The sequence below is a fragment of the Thermobia domestica genome, chromosome 13, assembly GCF_964235325.1.
Source record: "Thermobia domestica chromosome 13, izTheDome1.hap1.1, whole genome shotgun sequence".
Lineage (NCBI taxonomy): Eukaryota > Metazoa > Arthropoda > Insecta > Zygentoma > Lepismatidae > Thermobia > Thermobia domestica.
The window spans coordinates 29,525,143-29,541,774 of NC_137466.1; positions in this window are offsets into that span (position 1 = coordinate 29,525,143).

Here is a 16,632-nt window from a genome sequence, read left to right on the forward strand (position 1 = left end):
ATATTTACATATTTTACATTTATGTACTACCATGAGCAAAATAAATGACGCGTCTCTTTATTTTGAAGTTTTTTGAAAATATCTCCGTTTTCTTTATATGTTCGAAATTTCGGAAGGTTTCCCCATCAGGACAGGTTAATAACAAACCCGTTTTTAATATTTGTGTTAGATATTAGCTTAAAATAAAGAAATTAGAAGCAAAAAACATTAAATCGACAGAAATCTCGAGAATTACCAACTCTGCTAAAGTGGGAAATTTTCAAGAACACGAGGGAATTCTGCATTTCAACACGAAGCAGCGACATCTATGTCATTGAGAGAAATGTGGATTAAATCTACAAACTAAACTTTTAACGAATATTTCTAGTATGTCTTATTATATGCATTATCTGCAAACTCCAAATATATGAATATATGCTAAGTATTAACATAAAGATAGAGCAAATAGTGGAAATTATCTATGGAAAAGGACGAATTGGTAGGACGATCGTAATGAAATATCGTCTTTACCGGAACAGGCTCAGTTCACGTAAAAAGCAAATAGCTCAGTTAGTTAAAGCAACGAGTCTGTATGCTGAAGGTAGCGGGTTCGATCCCCTGGAAATGCCGTTGTCATTTTTATCACTACACTACGGTTATTTTATTTATTTTTTTATGTGGGAAAGAATCAAATTGTAACGTATGTGTAAAACTCATGACGATACCAAAAAAGAAAAAAATGCCGTTGTCGCACTTGCACTAGCGTCCCTAATTTTGTTTGCAAACAGTTTCGTAATTATTTCCCCTGTGCTCACTGCTCACCATATGCTCGCTGGCGCATAACGAATGTTTCCCAGTAAATGTTAATTCTAATTTGGAGAATTTTATAAAGTTTCACAATATTTCTCACTAGATAGTCTTCTATCTACGTGTTTGGATATTTTGATAACTGATGTCCCTATTAAATGTTTAATTTTCCCTAGATGTTTAATTACGGAAAAGTTTTACAATGTATTTGTATTGAATTGAAATTGTTTTGAATTTACTACATAAGGTAAGTAGACCCAAGGAGGAGAACTCAAGTAATTGATATTCTACGTAAAAGCAACCTATTGTAGAATGATGATGCTTCTTACCTTCAGCACATAATCTTTACGTTAGAGAGTCAGACAGAGAAAAATCCTGTTTTTCCTCCTCTATGACCACCCATCTTAAACCTCTACATATCGTTGTTCGTCTCACAAAATTTCGGTGCTCCAAAAACATTCAAATAATAATAATAATAATAATAATAATAATAATAATAATAATAATAATAATAATAATAATAATAATAATAATAATAATAATAATAATAATAATCCTGAATATGCCATCCTTACATAATGTAAGGATATCTTAGTTTCCTAGTTTAAATCTTAAATATCTTAGTTTAAAATGCTTTCTTTAGTACTTATTTGAGCAACCATGTAGGAGGGGGTACGACTTTTTATTTTGCCCCTCTCATTTCAGTACCCTTCCAACAGAAAGTAATTTTTGATAAGCAGGACAGACAAAATGAATAAGAAATATATTTACAGCATCCTCTCCCCTTTCATGATTGGAATATCACGTAATATTTTTGATTCTACGAAAGATGGCCCTGTGCGGTTAGGGGTAGGTAACTAAAAGAATACCTAATATATAGCGCCCCTTGATTGTAATATTACCGCTTCTTTATTTGTACGAAGGAGCCCCTACACAATCAAGGGTGACAAAAAGAATAGGAAGAGTGTCTATTGATTCCAGTGGTGAATCCAGCACGAACTCCTGGGGGAGGGGAGGGGAAGTGAAACATTCTTTTGATGATGTGAAGCTGTCACAAATTACCACTTAACTAAACTAAACAATAGTGGGGGGAACCGGAACCCAGTCAGTTTAAATTGATGTAAAAGTTTAATGTTTGGCTTCATATTAAAGTTTTGGTTTCAAATGAGAGTTTCAGTCCAAGTGGTCAATGATCAAATCTCGTGGGGCTCTTCAGTGTAGGCTAATACGGCCCCCTTATGAGAAAAGGCAAAATTGTTAACATGTTTATAACTTTCGAATTTTTCGTCTATTTTAAAGAAATATTTTGCTTCGTATTAAAGTGTTGGTTCCAAATGACAAATTCAGTCCGAGTGGACAATGATCAAATCTCCAGGGGGGGGCTCTTCAGTATAGGGGGCTACGGCTCCCTTATGGGAAAAGGCAAAAATATGAAAATGCTTATAACTTCCGAATTTTCCGTCTATTTTAAAGAAATTATTGGCTTCATATTAAAGTCTTGGCTTCAAATGACAATTTCAGCCCGTGTGGACAATTATCAAATCTCGGAGGGCTCTTCGGTGTAGGGGTTTCGGCTTCTTTATGGGACAAGATTCACGTAGTTGATATTGCAAAATTGTTTTATATATATAAGTGGAAACTTGCACCATTTGGTTAATTTTACCTCTTATGTTTTGCAGATTCATATTCCAAGCAATAGTTACTCCGCAGAGCTAAAAGAAGGCACTTACTAGTTTCATTAAAATGAAATGTCTTTTATGAGAGGAGCAGACGAACGAACAGGCACCCAAACGTTGGTTGAGTCGTACGGTTGAAACTCGTTAAGCTCGCTTCAATTATTATTATTATTATTATTATTATTATTATTATTATTATTATTATTATTATTATTATTATTAAAGCTTTTTGCTCCTAATTTAGTTATTTTACTTTATTATTTAACGAATATATTGAAAATTGTCAGAGACACGTATGCAGTAATTTATTTCGGGAGGGGTCCGACTTCAATATTAGGATAAATTATAATAAAATTTTAAAAGATAATCCCCAAAATTAGGCTAAATTTACAGAAAAGTTGGGGTTTCAGAGGGGGTCCGGACCCCCTGGACCCACCCCTGAATGCGTCCTTGTTTGTCAGTAACATTTCCTCATTTTGAAACCCTCAAAAACTTCGGATAGACTATATAAAGGAAAACGAGTTATTTTCGATAAAATATCACTTCAAGGAGACGCGACAGTTTTATTGCACATGGTGGTATCCAACGTTCACAAGGGCAAGAATTCCTTCCCTTTTATTCTTTTGCTATTGTGCTGTATCGAAAGGTCAGGTTTGTAACATATTACTCCTACGAACAAGCATGACTGGCAGATAGGAATACTGAACACAACTCCAGAGAAATGCATGCTGAACTTACGTCTTTACGCTTTGGTGATTTGCCCTCAAGGTCAATCGAGTGGTAATTCAGTTCCGTCTCTGTTCTTAAGCCATGTTCGTATTACTTCGAACAGTTTTGATAATGAAAAGCATGCCTCTTAATATAACAGACTTCTTTCGCGTAAGAAATCGAAACTCAGTTGGTCAGAGCAACTAGTCTGTAAGAATTAGGTTGTTAGTTAGTTAGGAGCCCAGTACGAGTAAGGGTTTTTATTACTATTGTTTTTATCTTTTTTATGTGAGGAAAAATCAAATTGTGACATCCCGATATCAAATGTATTTGATTAGGTAGCTTTGTCTTAGCTAAACTTTAAACATCAGTAACTGTCGAAATTATTTCACTAACCGATCACTTACTGAACATTTCAAACACGTCAAACCAGTGGCATAACATGAAGGTTAACCTCTCCTCCGCAGTCCTTAGTTATGCGTCCGTACTTTCAAGGGCGGACTAAGGGCCGGGCGACTGCCCGGGGCGCCAGAGAAAGAGGGGCACCAAAACGAGCCTCAAAAAGTAAATTTTATAATGTGCTTTCTACTGACGTTTTTGGTTTATATTCTTGTAAAGTAGTAGCAATTATATGATCTTTTTCCATTTCACTATGGAAGAAGAGAGTTTCATAGTACTAAGGGGGCTGTATCGAAAAATTGAGAGATGGCATGTAGAATAAAGAGTGCCGGGAATTAAGTATTGTTTGTTTGTTTGCTTGAGTTTAGCGTTCCACGGTTATGCCTTAATGGGCAAGGGAGATGTGGATACTAATTATAGTGGAATCCGAACCACTTTTATCGTTCAACAGTAATCCACCGGGAATTGGACCCGGTACCACAGAAGGCAGGCGTGCTAGCCACTAGACCAGGGGGGGTGGAGTTGGTATTGTTTATAGCGGGCCATATTCTTTGTGAAGTTTTCCTAGGTAAGGATTTCTTTTTGAAAATGGGTTTAAAACAGGGGCGTCATTTAGGGAGGGCAGGGAGGGGCATTTGCCCCCCCTGAGTTTGAGATGTATATAGAGTTTATCATTAGAATAGTAGTAAATCAGTGAAAAACGCGAAATTTTACTTATATCAAGAGGTCTTGCCCCCCCCCCAAAGCAAAATCTGAAATGACGCTCCTGGTTTAAACTATTAAAAACACTATGATAAAATGTAAAATATAGGCTACTACTAGGGGAAGGGCGCCAAAAAGTCACAGGAATAATAATAATAATAATAAATATGAATGTCTTTGGAGAGCCGAAAGTATGTGACACGAATCATTATAGGTAGAGCTTTAAGATGAGTGGTCATAGGGGAGGAAAAACAGGATTTTTCTCTCTCTGACACTCTAACGTTAAGATTATGTGCTGAAGGTAAGAAGCATCATCATTCTACAATAGGTTGCTTTTACGTAGAATATCTGTTACTTGAGCTCTCCTCCTTCGGGCAACTTTGCTTATGTAGTAAATTCAAAACAATTTCAATTTAAGACAAATATTTATAGAGAAAATTAAACATTTAATAGGGAAATCTGTTATCAAAATATCCAAACACGTAGATAGAAGACTATGTAGTGAGGAATTGTGAAACTATAAAATTCTCCAAATTAGAATTAACATTTACTGGAAAACATTCGTTATGCATCAGTGAGCACAGGGGAAATAATTACGAATCTGTTTGCAAACAAAAATTAGAGACACTAATGCAAATGCGACGATATTTTCTCTCTCTCTCTCTTTTTTTTTTTTTTGGTATCGTCATGAGTTTTACACATATGTTACAATTTGATTCTTTCCCAAATAAAAAATAAATAAAATAACCTTAGTGATAAAAATGACAACAGTCCTTCACGGGATTCGAACCGTCTACCTTCGTTGCTTTATCTAACTGAGCTATTTGCTTTCTTACGTAAGCTGAATCTGTTCTACCGTAAAGACGATTTTTCATTACGATTGGGCTAACAATACGTCTTTTTCCATAGGTAATTTCCACTATTTGCACTATCTATACGTTAATACTTAGCATAGATTCATATATTTGGAGTTCGCTGATAATGCATATAATAAGACATACTAGAAATATTTCGTTAAAATTTTCGTTTGTAGATCTAATCCACGCTTCTCTCACTGACATAGATGTCGCTGCTTCGTGTTGAACTGCAGAATTCCCTCGCGTTCTTGAAAATTTCCCACTTTAGCAGAGTTGGTAATTCTCGAGATTTCTGTCGATTTAATGTTTTTTGCTTCTAATTTCTTTATTTTAAGCTAATATCTAACACAAATATTAAAAATGGGTTTGTTATTAACCTGTCCTGCTGGGGAAACCTTCCGAGATTTCGAACATATAAAGAAAACGGAGATATTTTCAAAAAACTTCAAAATAAAGAGACGCGTCATTTATTTTGCTCATGGTAGTACATATAATTACATATTTTACTCATGAGCACATAATTTTACATATTTCTTGGTATTTTCATGTTTTATACGGACTTTTCGTACAAAAACTGTTCAACAATAGACTTTGTAAAGATGAAAACACTCACCTCTCTTTGAATTTAAAAGTGCTTGCTTTATTTTTAATTTTTAATTTTTATTTATTTACTTATTTATTTATTGTTTCACTGCGTTTCACCCTTTTAAAATAGTATTGAAGCGTAGTTTGGCGGATTGATAGAGAGAGTTGGACACAACCTGATTTGATTAGCAATCGTACACTCTCGGTCGCGGTAGTAGCGCTCACATCCTTACGTGAGATTAATAATTCAATCGAATTACTATCGCGACGCGGCTTTATGATTGCCTATCGTGTTTTTATTGCCAGGTTTGTGACCAGGGTGTCTCATGCGCTCAACTGATGTAGAGGGGCGACATGTTGGTAATGTTGTAATAGGTTTGTTGAAAGATAATGAAGTCAGCTAGCCTATCCTGTTAACTAGTGATTTGTTGCCGCGATGCAACCATCAAGCCATTGCAAAACTCTTTAATGATGCTATGGGACTTATGTGGTCTGATGGTATCAAGCATAATAATGTCTTCCTTCTAGTGACTGATGCAGCACCGTACATGTGCAAAGCTGCAGAAGCTTTGCAAGTATCGTATCCGAAGCTGTTACATCTAACTTGTCTTGCCCACGCATTTCATCGTGTTGCAAAATTTGTTCGTTCTAGATTTTCACAAGTGGATGCATTAATTTCAAATACAAAGAAGGTATTTTTGAAGGCTCCCAGTAGAGTTGAGAAATTTAAAGAACTGTTCCCTGAACTACCTCTTCCTCCTCAGCCGGTACTAACGAGGTGGGGAAGCTAGATTGATGCTGTATGTTACTATGTTACGAACTTTGATGCAGTGAAACAAGTGTTACATTTTGATTCTGGAGATGCATCTTCCATAAAAATAGCGAAACAAATGTTTGATGACGGGAAGTTGAAGCATGATATTTCCTACATTCAGAGCAATTTTTCATGTCTCAGTAGTACTATTTAATCCTTGGAGAAATCATCATCTATCCTTTCAGACAATCTTGAAATTGTTCGCTCAACAGCTGCTTCTCTGGTAGGCGTGAAAGGACCGGTTGGGGATGCATTGAATAAGAAGATAGCTTTCGTTTTGGAGAAAAATCCTAGCTAAAAGACAATTTATGCTATTAGTGGAGTGTTAAGTGAAGCTAAATCCATGTCGTGGCTATTGAACACGCACCTTCTGATTTGTGCAAATTTAAGTATGCACCAATTAATTCGTGTAATGTTGAACGATCGTTCAGTCAATAAAAAGCTCTGTTGCGTGAAAACCAGGAGAGGTTTTGTGTTTGAAAATTTGAAACACATTTTCGTTCCTTACTGTTACGGAGATCGACTGTTGAAATAGTGAAAAGATTAATTGAGAATGTTTTGTTCTTCACGATATTTTTTACTAAAATGTTTTGAGTGTGTAATGTACGGGAAGGTTCTATAACGCTGGACGCTCATTAGATGTACAATGGCATAAACAAAGTTTTCGTAAAAATTCCTTCCTAATTAAATAAGGTTAATTAAGATAAATTAGAGATTAAAGAGGTTAGGCTATGTTAGGGTAGGTTACTATCTGTTGTACAGGTAGGCGGGCCAGTGTTCTAGAATTCTCCCGTAATGTACAGTTGAACGACCTTTGGATGATTTCTGAAAGTATAAATATGCAGCAAGACTTTGTGTGAAGTGAATCGACCATTTAGTGCATAGAAACTCTTTTATATGCGATAAAAAGATAAGTTTTCCGACTGAAAATTTGAAACTCATTCTGTTTCGTAATGTTGCGGAGATCATGTTGGAAAAGTAACAGGTAGTAAACATTGTAATTGAATAAATATTGTATTTACCACATCAAATATTGAAAACGTAATAAAAAATGCTGGTTCAATATTTCATTTTACATATTTTGCTCTTTTGGAAGGGTTTTATTACATATTGAGATTTTATGTATCCTCGTCGCCAAAAGTGCCTTTACATCGCCGTGACGCGTATGTGACCGCGCAGTACTCTAAGGAAGGGATGGTTGCATAAGAAATTGTGATTAATTTTTAAGAGTTTTTATTTTGACTAGGGAAATAACGTAGGTATAGGAAGTAAAGGCATAGATTAGAAGCATTAGCGCACTGTCCTCTCTGAAAAGATTCGTATTCTCAGTTTTTCAATTTACTGTCTTATTTGTTAAGTTAATAACTGCTAACAACTGCTATTAGCGCTTTTCACTCTTCAGGACTTTATTACATGTTCCCAGGGCACTTTTTTAAGTCCTAAATGTGTGCGTGAATTATTTCATTCCTCTCACTGTAATTATTTGAGAATGGAAACTGATTACGCTCAACGTGAATATGTTTCGCCATCGTAAAGCAAGGAACGTAATAAATGTAGATGAGGTTCTTATTATTATACAAAACACAGAAGTATTTGCTCCGCATATAGAACAATATAATACAGTAACTAAGAAACATCATAATCACTTACGCACACAGGATTTTTTTCCAACGGGAGGGGGAAGGCAAAATACCGATATAGAGTTTTTTTATTTTATTGCCCTATATATGTTTAGTTAAAATCCATAACATTAATATTGATAGCGTACATCGTCTTTCGCCGCTTTAGCCCATTAGTCAGAACATTCATCTCCAGACATGATGTCGAGAGAATAGAAAGAAAGAGATATGAACAGTGGCGTAATTAATTTTACTGCGCCCTGGATCGATCGATTATTGTACTACTCATACTCCCCCCGGCCCCCTGTCCCAGGTATTTCAGCTGCTACCTTATATATAGGGTTCCACGTCAGAAGGGCAGACAAAAGGGCAAACACAGAAAGGACCGAGTCAAAACGGCCCGCGACAAAAGGGACCCGCTACAAAAGGGCCACACCAAAAAGGCCCTGCGTCATAAGTGCCCGGGTGAAAAGGTCTCCGCAACAAAATGGCCTGAGTCAAAAGGGCCAGAATCAAAACGCTCCTCAAAAAAGAGCCCTCGCCAAATGGATCACACAAAAAAGAACTCGAGTCAAAAAGCTCTGCGTCAAAAGGGCCCAAGTCAGCCATGCATCAAAAGGGACCGAGTTTAAAGATCTCCGCAAAAAAGGGCCCGAGTCAAAAGGGGTCGAATCAAAACGACTTATATCAAAAGAGCAGGGTCAAAAGGGTCCCAAAACAAAAGAGTCCTAGTAAAAAGGGAACTGCCTCAAACAAGCCTGAGTCAAAGGGGGCCACGCCACAAAAGGGCCCCAGTCAAAACGGCCCCGCGTCTAAAATGCCCGGGTAAATGATCTCTGCAACAAAAGGGCCTGAGTCAAACGGGCCCGAATCGAAGCGCCCCTTATAAAAAGGGCTCTAGCCAAAAGAGTTTCATAAAAAAAGGACCCGAGTCAAAAGATCCTGTGCCAAACGAGCCCGGGTCAAAAATGGGCGTCGCTACAACAGGGCTCAGTCAAACGGCCTCGCATCAAAGGGGCCCGGTTCAAAAGGTCTCCGCAAATGAGGGCCCGAGTCATATCACCTTTCATTAAAAGGACCTGGGTCAAAAGGGTCCAGCAACAAATGGGCCCTGCGTCAAACAGTCCCTGGTCAAAATTGCCCCGCTACAAAAGACCTGAGTCAAAACGGCCCCACGTCCAAAGGATCTGGGTCAAAAGGTCTCCGCAACAAAGGGTCACAAGTCAAAAGTGGCCCCGTTAAAAAGAGCACGAGTCAAAACGGACCCGCGACAAAAGGGCTCGGGTCAAACGTCTCAGCAACAAAAGGGCAGGAGTCAAAAGGGCTCGGGCCAAACATCTCAGCAACAAAAGGGCAGGAGTCAAAAGGGTCCGAATCAAAACGACCCTCATCAAAACAGCCCTCTCAAAAGGGTCTCACGAGAAAAGAGACCGAGTCAAAACTGCCCCGCGTCAAAAGGTTCCGGGTCAAGAGATCTCGGTAACGAAAGGGCTTGAGTCAAAAGGGCCCGAATAAAAACGCCCTTCATAAAAAGAGTTCGGGCTAAAGTGGTCCCATGACAAAAGGGCCCGAGTCAAAAGGCCCTGCGTCAAACAGGCTCGTGTCAGAAAGGGGCCCCGCTACAAAAGAATAAGAGTCAATCGGACCTGCGTCAAATGGGCCGGGTTAAATGTCTTCGCAACAAAAGGGCCGGAGTCAAAAGGCCCGAATCAAAACGCCCCTCACCAAAAGAGCTTTCTACCAGAAACTAACGAAACGTTGCTTACCTATTTACGATTGAAATGTCTATGGAATGGTACATGTCGATTATCAAGGGCTAACAAGCCCTAACCAAATTATGTGTAATACGTCATTATGCGCTGGGATCAAACGATAATTATTCGTGATCAAGCGAGCTGGCCAAATTCCGATTGAATTTGTTTTCATGGTGGCTGTGGTGGAGGGGCTAACAAGTCATCGGTAAATGTTATTGTTCGGATAATGGAATAGTGCAAAAAAATAAACATATTTCATTCAGAACTTTGTTGTGCCTGCTTTGTAACCAGTGTAAATTAGTTGTGTGCCGCCAGATTTCTTTTCTTTCTTTCTTTCTTTTTTATTTTTGTCTCAGGTGGAGCGGGATGGCCCCCTACAGCGTTCCTAGAATTACACTTTAAAAGCCCACAGTGTTCCTAGAACTGCACTCTAAAAGCCCCTCCCATATAACTGACCTGTGTTTCACAGCAGACACCTCATATTTGAACTCTATTGAGATTCTGTGTTTGTCGGTTGTACGTACAAATTGAGAGAATAAACATGTATTACGGAATGAGAAGTTCTCGAAATAAATGTGCAAGCTGAATATTTTTTCGCGACATAAGTGAAGAGTAATTGTATACCCTTGAAGAGTACCCTGGAGAGTAAGAAAACTCTAAGCAAAATAATAATTGAATAAATAGCAATGTAATCACAGTAATGTACATATGGCATGTTGTATTTCTAGCAGATTGTCAGAGCACTAATTCTTTCATTTTTTGATGTGAGCGGTCTCGCTATCGAATCTCCAGAAGAACATTAAAAAAAAGTTGTATTTAGGTCTATTCCATTTTAAACAAACGAAAAAGAACTTTCCATGTTAAAATATTTGATGGGTAGAGTAGTTTGTGTGGGATTTGATTGTTATTGCATGTATCTATTGCATGCTGAATGGGTAGCTGGGAAGGCAGCCAAGATATTCATTCTGACGGTTGCATGCCCGTGAAAATACAGAGCAACAGTTACTCCAAGGGACTAGATAATAGATAAAAAAAACTACCATGGGGGAGAGAGCCGAAAGAGCTTATAGTGTGAAATTTTGTCCGCAACTAGGGAAGTTCCGCCAGGAACGCAGGATCACCTGTATACGACTCTCATTGTTGGGACACTAAAATTTTTCAATTACTCGTATACGGAAGATAAACATTAAGAAAGTATTTTTATTTATTTATTTATTTACTTATTCCTCGGGGGGTAGTCTATCTCAGAAGATTACGATTAGCATAATTCTATGTTTCAGGGGTGCGTTTCCAATCCACCTCCCAGAGGCGGTTTTTGGGTGGGCGAACCGGACCTGGTCCTCAGGTCCACACATTAATTAAAGTATATGTAACACACATGTACGTGTGTGTGTGTGTGTACGTATGATATGTGTATATGTATGTATGCTAAATGTAAAATATTTTTGAACCAATGTTTCCAATCCAAATAATAGAGCCCCACGGCTCCAACTCGTCAAAAACAAATTCCTCCTGTGTCACCTTCTACACATCAGTGGCTATGCCCATAGTATATTCTATGATAACAATTGACTGAATGTGCTTTACAAGTTTCTAGCTCATTTTCTTGGAAAGAGAATGCGTAAGACTCTCTTAGTGTTGCAACGAGACGAGACAGGACTCTTTGAAGCGAGACACGACACAATACGAAACGTTTCGTGAAACGTCTCGTCTCGTGTCTCGAAAAATACAAACACAGTTTCTGAATTTGCTTAAAAATTTATTAACTCGGAATAAATTATTTGCCTTCGAAATGTATACCATCTTTTATTATTTTAAATGATCCAAATGATTCAATGTTTCAAATCCTACAAAGAACTGGGAATACCTAAAGCACTTTTTAAAAATGATTCTTACAACAGCTCTCACTTCCATTTTTCAATCGATTCAAGTTTAATTATTTTGTGACAGTGCTCCAGATTCAAACACAATGTAAAGCGTTCATTGAGATCAGTGTTTCAGAAGATTTTATTCCGGGAACTGGTGGAGATATCTACGTATAAAAATCCTTTAATAGAAGTACAAGTACGCGTAGAAGTGGCAATTTTCAGTAACTAACTATTGTTTCATGGTCTTTCTCGTTCCGAACCAAGACAGAAACGTGTCAGCCTTTCTCGATACTGAGTTTTGAAAAGATTCTGATTTGACAATAAAATTTATCTTTTTTTATCCTTTTATGATGTTATTCGAAGATAAACCATTTTTTAAATTGGAAAGTTACATAGGGCTCCTTATTTGTTGAAGTGTCGCCAGGGGTTCTGAGAAAAGGATATCAGAATAAATGGGGAAATCTTGCCTTTCGTCTGTACTGACGGTATTGACAAATGTTCCTATCGAAGTAATTACGGGTTCAGTCAAAACTAAGCAGTCGTTGCTGGAAGATTGCAGTCGTGTTGTGTGTTGTCCTCTGTTAACCAAACTTGGTTAAAAGTTATAATTTTAACCACTTGGTTTAACAGCTCTTTTGTGGGCCTCAGCTTTTCTGGTGTTGCCACGAGACGAGACAGAACCATTCGATACGAGACGAGACGGGCACATCTTTTCTAGACGAGACGACACAGCCAGAAGTCTCGTCTTGTTTCGTTTCGTCTCGTGGCAACACTAGACTCTCTAGATATATCAGTGCAAGGTATGACAACGTTCCTCACGGAGCACATGTTAGCTCTCAGCCTTTTTCTTTCACTGATGTTTGTTTACGTAGTAGATGAATATATAGAGAGTAACAAAAGGATGAGATATGCAGATTCTCCTGAAACCACATTAGCAGTATTTGGAGCTTGTTGTAAATGGATTTACCGGGGAACTAAAATAATTCTGGGAACTGATCATACAGCATTGGTATAAAAAACATGGAAACAAGTAAATACAAAGAACTGAAATCGTGAATTGTCTTCAAAATACAGAAATCTCAAAGGAATATCTGTTTAGGCGGCTTTAATTGTAAAGGAATTTTGAATAAATTTGCATCTCTGAATTCTTATACATAAAAAATAGAAATCTTTCTTTTAGCGTACGAATGAGATGCTTTAGAAAATTAGGTTAAGATAATTAAAATGATACTGTCCTTTACAAAATTTAAGGGGAATACCATGATCTAAAAAGCATGAGTCAAACTATAAAGGACAGTGGTAGCTTTTGTCATTTCTTACGACCACTATACGCACCTTATTGCGAAAAATTTATTCGTATTATAAAACCGATATCATTCAATAAATGTCAAATTTAACAGATCTTGAGAGATGAAATGACAAAAATTGTCATTACCTCTGTCGCATAAGATATCCTAGGTTTGGGACCCATGTTATTATATGACTTTCACGATAAGTGACAAGGAGAATATAAATCCCAAGTTCAAAACGTAAGGAAAGAAACCGGCTGTTCGCGCTTCAAATTATGAAAAATGTACCAAAATGGTTGAAATTATGATTTTGTATTTCTTTACGAGAAAGAAGAATAAAAATAAAAATTGGAGCAATTCTAATCATGTATGTATAAGTCCACTATCTTCTTCAAGTTACTAAACTAACTTCAAGTGTTTCAACCATTTTTGACACATAACTCGAAAACTTTTAGAGATATTAGAGGAAAGAATACGTGGTTGATACTGAGCTTTTTAATTATGTCACAATACTTTTGAACTTTACCTTATGAGAAATGGCATATTCCAAAATTAATTCAGTACCACCCTAACCTGAATTTTACTAAATGATTAGCGAAAGTGATACGGTGTGCATCGTCCAGGGATTAATTCCCGGTGTGGCACTCAAACATTTCTGTGTTGACCAAATATCGAGAGAAAAGTTGGGAAACTAAAAGATAGCGGACTTCAATCTAGACAGCCGGCGACGTTGGGTGTGGTTGTGCTTACTACTAACATAAGCCCGCTGCAGGCTCAGATCACAAGGGACTGTTGCGCCAGGATTATATATATATATATATATATATTGGTGTTATTATTTTACCTTACATTCTCTCAGTAGCGTAAGTAAGGACGAATGGACCTCCCCGCAAAAATGTTAAACGGAACCCCTCTTTCCACATTCATGAGTCACGTAAAATTTACAGAGAACAGTTTTGACTTTCTATGTTCTATCTAGTGAGTCACAACTTGCTCATATGCAAAAAATAATGCACATTATTATTATTATTATTATTATTATTATTATTATTATTATTATTATTATTATTATTATTATTATTATTATTATTATTATTATATTGTGCTATAGTTTTCGTCTATTCTGCTATACCAAATTCGAGAGTCTACGACATCCGACATTTTTAATGAGGTGTGGTCGTCCCACTTTTTGTTGTTTGGTTCGATGCTGGTTTCACTGTTCTTTTCCCATTTTTGAAATACATAAGCACGGCAGATCGCGAAAACTCGACAAGTCGCGTTGTTTCCGGAATGAAGCTCCCAGCCATTTAGTCACCCTGATATATCGTCGTCCTTCTCCATTCAAGGCACAAGCATCACACTGACTAATCGAGTGAGATTCTTGTCGTGTTTGGCGCACGGTTGTGTTATTCCTTGTAGCTCTTATCTCAGCCCGATGATTTCGTTCAAAAAGTAGCGAGTGGTCATTGTTTTCGCTGGTCAGTAAAAATTTTGTTGGCATTTAATTTACTAAATAATCGCTCAGGTGTTACCGTCTTCATAGGTAAAAATGAGATATAGTTGGAACATCACATAATTTTAAACATCTTAACATTATAAAGTTTAACTTCGAAACTGAAATGGGCCTCTTTCTGTTCTGGGCCTCTCAATGTTGCGGGCCCTGCAGGCCCTTTAGTTGCGCCACATCATTCTCTCTACTCAGAAGGATAGGGACAAATAGAAAAGTCAAAATTCATTTTGTCCATTTTTCATGCATCATACACTTCAGAAAAAAAATCATATAATACTGATATGTAAGAAAATATTAGTATTGTTTGTTTGTTTTCTGTATACAAAGAACCATTTAGGTTTTTTTATCTCATATTCTGGTAATAATAAAAAAAAGAAAAGAGTTTCATGTGATAAACGGACGAAACATAATTTGTCAACGCGAAGCGAATGACGTTCTCTGCAACCTAATTCTCGTTTTTCATACAAAAACTCTATTCCTCCTGCAAAAAGAAAAGATTTATGTTAGTCATCAATGGTTAAGGTTTTGCCCTGCGGCTGAACAACACGGCTTGTATAGACTCTGACTGACTGCAGGTGCACGAAAAAAAAAACTGTTGGATTCCTCTCCCCGCCCACTTCAAGTGTGGATATCCTGGACACATTCAAACTGAGCGGTACGATCTTTCAGTTCTTCCCAGTAGAGGTGCCAGCAGTTATTGCTAAATGAAAAAGTGAGCATCTGGTGGCGAAAAGGCGAAGTGCTCTGACAAGGGGGAGTTCACAGGAACCTTAATAAGAACATGTTAACTTCTTTGTTATCACTTAAGTTTTTAAGATTGTATAAATCTCGTATTTTCAAGTAAAAACAAATTAAATCTTTTGAGAAGTATGTATTTGTACATTATTCAGATATGCTCGTCACCATGTCTTTTCTAAGCAGTATATTTTAATAACTTATTATTATTTAATAACTTAGTATACACTAATAAAAATGATGACAGACCAGGGGGAACGAGGGGGACGCAGTTTTCCCACCTCGAAAATATGTATGGCGTCCCCAGTTTCTAAAAAAAAAAAAAAAAAAAAAAAAACAATGAGCATAGATAGGCAGGGGAAACGGCGTGACGTGATGCCGCTATCTACCGTACTCCTACCTTTTCAAATCCACTTTTACCCCTGTGGCAGACTATAGATGCATATTCCAGTTTTGGTTGAACAAACGCATTACAGTACAAGGTAAAATAAGTATAGTTCGCACACAATTGAACAAACTTGCATAAAATAGCTATCATTTTCTTGAACGTCCCTCGATTATGCCGTTTAGATTAACGGAGATGAATAAGGCAACTGAATGATGATAATAGAATTAGTGGACTAAGAATGCAGGGGGAAAGCAGAGTACCTCGAAAAAAATCCACAGACACGATGTTATCACAAACTTACTTCTCCGGGGATCGAATCAGGGACTCCACACACGAGAGATAAGCGCTTTACCACTGAGCCATCGTGCCTTACTCATAAAATAGCTACTATTGAATCAATGTTGTTAAGAATGATGCAGAGCAGTGCAGTGTAGTTGGATACACTGTGCACATTCTAAACCCATGATCATTGCAGAAATTATTTGTGCTGTTACTGGTACCGTGCCAGTGTCGTGAAAAATCAGCGCTCGGGGCGGAAGCATATGACGGCGCCCTCCTTAATAGGCCTGAATGAGGCAGACGAGCCGCAAAGCGCCACCATGGTTGGCGCGAAGCCTAAGAACATTTTCAAAATAAACCCTGCTTTTCCTTGATTTTGAGCGCTTTTTATTACTTTTCCCTTCCATTTTATATATGTGCACATGCATTTTTCTAACATGAGTAACATTATAGAACCACTTCCTAAAGCTGGAAGAGGATTTAAGCACTAATATTCCAAGTAATTTGTCCTCTCTTTTTTCTTTCTTTCATTTCTTTTCTTTCGACCCCCGAATTTTACGCCCCCTTACTTTGGCGTGCGAGGCCGTCGATCAGCTTGCCCCCTCCCCACGGCACGGCACTGTACCGTGCAAGGGGTAGGGAAAATAGCGCACATGGATAGAG